This window comes from Prinia subflava, chromosome 12 (genome assembly GCF_021018805.1).
Source record: "Prinia subflava isolate CZ2003 ecotype Zambia chromosome 12, Cam_Psub_1.2, whole genome shotgun sequence".
In the NCBI taxonomy this organism is placed as follows: Eukaryota; Metazoa; Chordata; class Aves; order Passeriformes; family Cisticolidae; genus Prinia; species Prinia subflava.
Genome location: NC_086258.1, coordinates 16,565,524 through 16,574,964, shown reverse-complemented (window position 1 = coordinate 16,574,964; position 9,441 = coordinate 16,565,524).

Sequence of the window (9,441 nt, the reverse complement as noted above, 5' to 3'; positions counted from 1 at the left end):
GTCAGTTGTGATGCAGGCAGGTCATGAGCTGCTTTTGTCTTACAATCATGCACAATCAATAAAGGAGTGAGCAGCTCCTGACAAATATTAAAGAATTTTGGCATTTTTCTGCTGGCAAATTGCTTGTGAACAGATGGCATAACTTTCAGATTTAGTCAAACATTAAAGTTTTCCTATTCTGCCACCTGAAACAATCAGATCTGAAGCCAGTTGAGTAAGTATAAATTCACTGCCAATGTGTGGTGGAATAATTTATGCTCTTCAGTCTTGTAGATGACTTGAATGCATAAACACCAACTTTTCAGCAAAGGAAGATTTTCTGAGAGTTCTCTAGCACTGTGGCTGTTGTGTTGGTTAGTTCAACTAGTGGTTTTGTGAACTTTGGTTTCTATTTACTGTCTGATCTAACTCCCACTGAATTAAAAAGTCATTATCTTTGATGAAAAATGCAATTGTTTGTGTTCTCTAATGTGTTTACTGTCTCTGTTATGACACACCCCAAATCTTTGAGATGGGTTTCACAGGCTGAGTGTGATGGAGGAGTAAAGCTCCCTGTGCCCTGAAAATCTTGTCATGAGCTGATATCTATGGTTTTAATGGCAAAATATTTATTGAAGTGAAATATACATCAAGTAGATCTAATAATTTATATATATATATAAATGTTTTATGAATAGAATGAAAACAACAAAGGTATTTATGTAAAGTTAAACAAACATTTTTACCCTGGCTCTTCTGTAAATAATAGCATTTTAACCCTATTCTTTATCAGTGTATTTTGAGGGCTTCATTTCAGACCTTCATTTCCTCATGCTCAGGGACACAAAGGATGCAGATGGAGAGCCACTGCTATGTGATATTTTGAAGAGAATTTTTGTGGTTTTGATGAGGATTTTGAATGAGAAGAGAAACAGTTCAGGTTGAGAAGCAAACAAAACATTGGCAGGGGTGTTGTGTTGCATGACAGCATTTGAAGGAGTTATGGGGAAATTGGCATCAGGACCTGGGTTCTGCCTGAGCTCTTTCACTCACAGTTTTGTCCAAAACAATATCCAGAAAACCTCTTCAGTGAGATGATTTTAATTGCTAACCATCTTTGTGTGTTTTTTAGTGTGTGGGATTTTTTGTTTGATTTTTTTGTTTGTTTAATTAGCCAAGAGAGTAGGAAACTTCCAAGAAATATGTTATTGTATAGTTAGGAGAAGAACTGAATTTAAAACCAACCAGCTTTTTGTACATTTTTGCATTTACATGGGGTTTTATCCAGGATCATTTCCTCAATTTCTGATTTATCATTGAGAATGGAGTAATTGCAAAATAAATGTAGTCACTGAGGCAAAAGTAATGCACATGACAGGTGCCAGGTGGATTTAGATGAGAACAGACTGAAAGCTAGAGGCTGCCTTGGTAAACTAAGACACTGCTTCAGTGCTGAGGAGAAAATCAACGTGGAGATGTCAAGGGAGACTCACACAAAGCAATTAATGATGTGCATTTCCCTTCTCTCCTTCTGTGGACTTTGAAGAATCTCAGTCTTTTAAAATTCTAAGATACATCTCGGACCGTGTATGGAAAATTTGTGATTATCTAATCCAATTTGTATGGTAAGAGGGTAATTTCTTTTTCATCCACATTACAATTTGTGTCCCTGATTTGCTAATTCCCCATGGAGGATGGGTTCTTTTATAGGGTGCTTAAATCTGATTCTAATTTAATATAAAATCTAAAAGAAGGAGGAAGCTTTTAAAATAATGCTTGATCACTTGCAACAACCAAATGGATTGTTTTAAAGGGAATTGCAAACAATTTTTTTTTTTTGCAACACCATAATGTAATGAAGATATAAGAAAAAAAAGTGCTTTGTAAATAGCTCTAATTCCTTGATCGTTGACATTGGACATGAGTTCCTCCTTCCTCAAATTTCTTTGCTGTAGAAAGAAAACTGAAGTTTCTTGCAGTACCAAAGCAATGCTTACACATACTGACTTGGAATCTAATCTATGTGTTTTTTGTAAAACAACACTGAAATTTCTTACTGCATACAAGAGAAAACTAGACTTTGAATTATACCTAAACACTAAAATTTCCCCGTGCATCAATATATTTTAACTTCCCTTGTTGTAGAGTCTACTTTATAAATTAATTGCCTTATTAAAGTGTGTAGATTTATATGAGTTTATTGGCTTGTTGTACCTGGTTTTGCTCGTAAACAACAGTAAGCACACTGATTTACAAGTGCTGTTGATAACTTACCAAGTACAAATGCAGATGTGTTTTTGGGGGACCTGTTAGGATGGAAGCAGGGAAATACTTCATTTGAATACATTGCTGCAGTGCTATCAAATTGAGGCTGTGGGTTTTTTTGCTGCTTATATCTCTTTTTTTTTATTTTTCTTTATGCACTACATGTAACCTCTGGCTGTTTAGGATGAGCTAGAAAGGTATAAGCATATGTTCTTAGATGATGATTACAGACAATACTTTGGCAATCAATGGTTTTGAGGCCAGATGGCCATCAAAAATCCCATAACACTTCCTGGTTTGCAAGATTTATTTTCTAGAAACCGAACAAGCCGCATATTTAAAAATGAAAAAATGTTGTAGCTCTGCATAGCTACATTTGTTTAGTTTGAGAGCAGCCATATGCTTCCATGTGGAGAGTCCAACGTGTCACTGCTGCAGCAGATGGACGTGCAACTCAGAACCCACCTTGGTGTGGGGAGTTCTGCAGGAAGTCATGGTGCCCTCCTTGGTGTTCTCAGCTCATTTAAGGCATCCCAGGGGCTCTAAAACCTCACTCAGACTGATTTTGTTCTGCTGAAAGAAACTTTATGTGGATCATAGGACACACAAGTTTCATTCTTCTGTTCTGTGGTTCTGGGTACAATCACACTTGTGAGGTACAATCACTTCTTGTCGGGTAGTTGTTTCTTTATATGAAGATTTCCCCTCTCTGGCAGTCAACTAAGTAATATTGCACAGTATGATACACAGAATATCTCCAAAAATTACTTCTTTTGGATACCAAACACACCTATTTTCTGCTTAAGTCGCCCTGAATTTGATCCCTCTGGCCAGCACAATTTCTGTAAGACCAGTGTGTTGCAAAGTGATGGTGCACATGAAACTTCAACTTGAGAACACTTGTTCAGTGACTCATTTCTTCTCTCTCTATAAATATGGTCAGATGCCACAATGTTGTGACCAGGGGGACAACCTGTGCATTGGGCTTATTAATTTGAGGGCATGTTTTTAATGAGGGACTTTGAAGTGACGCTGTGCTGGAGTCTTTTAGCTAGCTCAGCCACCAGGGCTGAGAGGGGGACATGTCTTCCGAGCGGGGGACAAAGCTTAGAGCTTCCTGCTCTGTGGCATGGAGGTCTTAGATTGGCACAGGTTGGGGACAAGGGATGAGAGGGAAGTCTTCTGTTTGTAATCCAGAAGGGTTTACTCTTCTTAATGGTCAGGGACAGAAAGAACTCAGAATGCAGTCTGCAACAGCTTATAAACAGGAGAGGTTCTGGGGGTAGGCATCAAATTCTAACGAACAGGGAGAGGACATGAGAGGAGAACAATGAGGAGTTTTACACTTCAGGAACCAGTGGGAAAAAAGAGGGAAGAGAACAATGAGAAGTTTTACACTTCAGGAACCAGTGGGAAAACAGTGGGAGGAGAACAAGGAGGAGTTTTATACTTCAGGAACCAGTGAGAAAACAGTGGGAGAACAACTCCAATTGGGGCCAATGGGGCAATGTGGATTAGGGAATTCCAGGGAGGGGTTTAGGCAGGGGTTGGCCCAAGGGAAGGATTGACTTAGAACATTCAGGAAAAAATGGGTTGGGTTAGGTGCACCTGACAGCTCAGGGAGTGGAAACAACCTTTGGGACAAACCATTAATTTTCATTAATCTGAGTTGAGACCCTCATAAATCAGCCAGAGCCACCTTGCCTCTGGTATTCCAATAACTGTCTGAATGTTCTGTGATCTGACTTTGCCATTGTCCTTGAAATCCAGATGTGTGATGATATACTGCAAATGTGTGGCTAAAATTTATGGCTTACACCTTTTTTTTTTTTTCATTTTGCAGAATGAAGCCTTCAGTAAAATTGGGATTTGATAGGTGCTTATGAAGATTTTGAATGAAGTATTATCTTTTTTGTTCATAATTGCTGAAGCAGGGACTACTAGGGAACGCTGGAAAAATCTTTAAACAGTTGTTTAATCCAAAACAAAACAAGAATGCAGCACACACAGCCTTGATATTTAAATTACAATTTATGCTTGACATGGCACATTGAGTTCTGCATGAACAGTGATTGATTATATTTGAGATTATGGTAAATTTAAGACCTATATTTAGGGGATGTGTATATAGAGTGTTTTTATGCCATATAGCAGAGGATTTAAACAGAAGATTGAAAACTGAACTGGTCATAGATCCTGTGCCGGAATTTCTAAGTGCTTTGAGGTAGAACAGGAATGTTGGGACTTACCTACAGTTGGCTTTTTTCTGAAAAGTGTTGCCACATTTTTCTGTCTGGAAGAGAGAACAGGTGGGATAAAGAAGGTGTTTTAGGTTGCAGTACATTGCTCATGTTATTTATGTCTTACCTGCTGGCTTACCTTTTAGGACACATGGTTATTTTACTTCTTGAAGAGTGCTTCTAAAATGGTAAAGAGAGGCCCTAAACCCTCCTCCTTCATCATCTTTCCATTGTAGAGAAAAACTAGATCCCAGCAAACGGTTTTATTTTCTCCAGCAATCATTTGTAGCAATACTTAGCACTTTAAAAATATGCTTTTAAGGTGTCGGTTTTACTGCAGCCCCTTTTGATTCACTCTCAGCTGTATTTACTTTCCCGTTACTTTTCCTGTAATAAAAATATTTCTATAAATAAATACCCTACAGGTTTAATGGCTAAATGTGCTGTCTGTCCTCAGCTGATCTGCTTGGTGAGTAGGAATATGGGATAGAATGGTTTGATTTTCTTCCTTATGTACCGAAACACCCAACCTAGCTGGATTAAATGGCTCATTTTTAGCATTCATTAAAACCAGCCCGTGACAGGAATTGTGTAGCTGCTGAATTAAGGCCACACAATTAGGTGCTGCTTAATGTCTGAGATCTAACCTTCCTTAAGAGAAACCTTTCTCCCTCGTCATGTTTGTGTATTTCAAAGAGGTAATATAAATCATCTTCTATAGTGATCCTCCTCACTTACTCCCTAAACACCTTTTAAACTTTTATATTTGTACCTGTAATGGAAGAGTGATTCTTACTTCAGTAGTATGAAATTAATCAACAGACTCTGCTTCTTGGAGAAATTGTATGACCCACCCCTCTAAAAACAAACAAAATCAAGGTTTGCATACCTTGAAACAAATTGAAAAATTAGCTTCTTTGATCCTCCAGATTTTTTGCTGGGGAATCAAGGTTGCACCCATGGTGCTCAAACCTTAACACTAAAAAGATTGTGGGCATCAAATCACAGGTGGAAATTGAGGACATTAACTTTTCTTAAAAGGAATAGACACAGAATCACAAGGAGAAAAAGGAGGCAAGAAACTTATTTAATAAAATCATCCATTAAGTTCTAGGTCCTGAACTGAGAAACTGGATATTAGTTAAAAGACAACAGGCCATATAAAAATAAAGCTCTGCTAGACAGGAACAATTAATTGTACTGTAAGAGAAATAAGTTTAAATGCATTGTCTCCATCGGATTTATTTACACCTTAAGGGCTAAATTATCCTTCTTATAATTTCAAAATCTTTGAATTAAGTGAGGGAGAGAAAATAAATGCATAAAAGGCGACTTCTTGACAGTCTTGTCAATACATGCTCAGAACTGACAACAGGAGAAATTATGGTTTCAGCCTAAAAAATTGAACTCCTCAGGGCTTTGAAAACATGAAGATGATGACATCACTATGCCAGAGCTATGATCTATGGATCTCCCAACTGTTACAGAATAATCAATGACTGCCACATGTACGACACTTTGTATACACTGAGTATAAAAATGTATAAATAAGTGTTACAATGCTCTGAGCTGCAGGGGAGAGAAGAATTGGTATATTTATAAACATTGTTTCTTGTACAATGAGATAAAGGTAGACACAAGAAACCCTCACAGAGCTGAGAGAATTCTGCAGTCAGTTTAAACTCGCTTAAGTACTTTAAGTGCAAGGCCATAATATAATGACCTTTTCACAAACATGTTCATCTTGTACTTGAGAATAGTGGGCAAAAGGGTGGAAAGGAGCTTTAGTTTGATGGAATAAAGAAATAAATCGGAATATACAAGAGGAAGAAAATTTGCTAGTTAAGAAATGAGTAAATGTAATTCTGCTTGCAGTGCCCAGATAAACTTCAAATATGTTGGCTCAGGGGTCTTTATACAGGATACAACACTGGTCTGGCTCAGGGTTTTTTCAGTGGGCTGTGGTTGGGTTTGTGTTCTATAGCACAGGCATACTGTGGGCATTGATGTGGGAATCTTCTGTTTCACCAAGTCTCTGAGTCTTCACACACATTCTGCAGAGTTTGCAGGTGCTTGGGTTTTTCTGTTCACTAAAGCATCTCGAAACAGGTTTTGGCTGACTCAGTAAAGGTGGAAGAATAAAAGTGTTTCCCTCTGATCTCTGTTCGTTTTTGATTTCTGACTTGAGGACTGAAGCTCCTGCTCATCTGCTTTGCAGGACAAAGTGTCAAAAAGCTGAGATTCTTCCTTGTGTCCAGACAATGCAGATTGAGGGTGTCGTGCTGATTCATCAGGATTCAGCTCCCTGCAGGTAACATGACTCCTTTCAGCAGCTTTGGCATTGGCATTCATGAGACTCTGGGGTCAGATCAGGACCCTCTTGCTGGGGATTCTGCAGTGCTCTGTGAATGGTGATGATTAGGTTATCATGTCTTTGCTCTGTGATCCCTTCTACAAGAAAGGCCTAGGATTTTCCTGTACATGGATGAGACCACAGATATCCCATTAAATTCTGAGGGGAGAAAGGGGCATCAGGTTTGAGGCATTGCCTGTAACCTAGTCACTGGGAACACTGGCTAGTCGTGCCTCAACAGGCTTTTTATGTTTTATTCCATAACTCAGTGAACATTTCATCATCTGCCTATCTATTACAATTTATAAATGAATATAAGCAGTGTGCTGGCTTTGGCTCCAGTTTCAAGTGTTAAATGAGTGAACTTGAATGAAGATCTTGCCTGACTTGTCTCCCTTGTGTTTGATATTAGTAGAGAAGGTGAGTACAGAGCATCTGTGTCCTTTTCCAGGTCTATGGATGTTTGTAAGGGAAGGGCCATGGCAGTGCCATGCCCAGGGGATCAGCTGGTGAGGTCTCAGTGACACAGGATATATCCATGATGAGATTCTGTGTTATTTTTCATTTCACAAGAGTGACAGCAGAGCACTAGATGAGCTGCAATAATTTTAGCTTGTTTCTCAAGCATTTGTAGGCACACAGGAGATTTGTGTGTGGTGTCTGGGGCCTTGCTGCCAGTTTGTGTCATTGCCATTTCCAGGTGGGATGGGAGGGTTCTCTCACAGCCCATCTCTCATGCCCAAGTCTTGAATTTCTTTGTCACCTTCCATTTTTAGGAAGCAAAAAATGGTTACTAATTAGAAGGGATTTATTCCCAGTGGATCAATGCAGATATTCCTGGGGTGCTGGGATGCATTGGGAAGAAAATGATTTCATCCACTACTGTAAGAAGAGGAATCAAAATGCTAACACATGAATTTGAAACTTAAGCAGCAATAGTCATTGCACAGCTGCTAACACAAAATAAACTCAAAAGCAAATATGACCGTTTGTGAGAGAAGGCTTTCTCAGCCTTGTCCAGGTGAAGGATGCAATAAATAAAAACAAAAATCAAAGCAATGCTTAGGGCTTCGGAGAAGGGTGCTGCTGTACAGAGTAGGATATCTCTGTTTTATAATTACATCATGCACATGCTGGAGAGCATTGGTTGAGCAATTGTTCATGCTGAGGCATTCTAATGAGCACGATGCTTCACACTTTGCTTTCCCCAGTAAGTATTGCTCTGTAATTTGTTTTTGTACTCACATATTGATGGTCTCTGTAAAGTCACAGTTGCAGCTGTGCCTGAGCTGCAAATTTATCTCAGATTTTGTAAGGGCTTCCACTGCTGCAGCATCTGGATTGTTTATGGGGTGGTTCCCACATCAGCCCTTCCCTACTGTGCCAAGGCTTTTTTGTGGTTTTTTAGGTGTGAACAGAGACCTAAACAGGGGCAGGGATTTGTCACAGATTCCAAGAGCAGCCTCTGGTGGAACAAACCTCTCCCAGGCCCCCAGGCTGTGGGGAAATCCCAGAAAGCTGATTACTGCTTCCCTTGAATGACCATATATTCACACTATAAATAACAGTGCAAACATGGAATATTTTAAAATATGTTGTCTCTTGTTGAGCTCTCTTCCCCTGAACAATCCTGACGGCTATGAAGACAAGTCAGTTCTTTCAAATTTTTTTTTTATGGGTTCTTTTTTTTTCCCTGGGATTTTTTCTTATCAATATTTCTTTTTCTAAAATATTAATCATATTTGATCTTTCTGTTTCTTTTAAGTTACTTTATAATTAAGAGGAAAATGATGAATATTTTCATGAGTGAATGTCTTGCATTAATGTTCTTATCATTAAAAAGTATAACAGAGGTTTAGGTTAATGTATTTATATGTGCATTTATGTAGCCTCAGCACTTATTTTGTCTGCTAGTGTTTCTAAGTAGCAATTAGAAAATATATTCAAAATGAACTTGATTTCCAGTGACTGTGCATAATAAATGGACATATGCTAAACATAATTACATATTTAAATGCATTAAACTGCAAGAATGATGTGGGATATTTCAGCAAAGCTCAGTGAAGAAGTGTGGGAAGTATCTGCAGTAATTGCTCTAGATTTAATTGTACCATTAAAGGCATGAGTGTTTATATTGTAACAATATAATCTGATTTAGGGAGAACTTGCAAAAACATGGCAAGTAATTGTAAGTTTTCTATAACCAGTATTATTTGTATAGCAGCACAGTGCTATCCCTATTCTTGTAGCAAGAGGAGAAGTTCCAGTAAGATATCATTTATAAATATTTAAAACTTTTTTTCTGGAGGCATAACATGCTTGAGATAGAATGGATTTGATTTTTAGATCGTCACATAAGCAAAATATCCTCAGGGCAGGGGCTTTTGTTAAAATCATGTAAGGGAAGATGGTCACAGAATAAAAACTATCTGACAAAAATGTTGCCAAATAATCTTTGTGTAAAGTTGGTGCTTTCAAAAGGTAAAGTTTAGATGAAAAAGTTTCTGTTTTATTTCTTCAGTTACCGAGGCGAAGGGCCTAAATCATTGTCTTGGGAACACTTCCAGGATTTCTGTTTTTGTTTTTTTTTATATGTATTGAGCT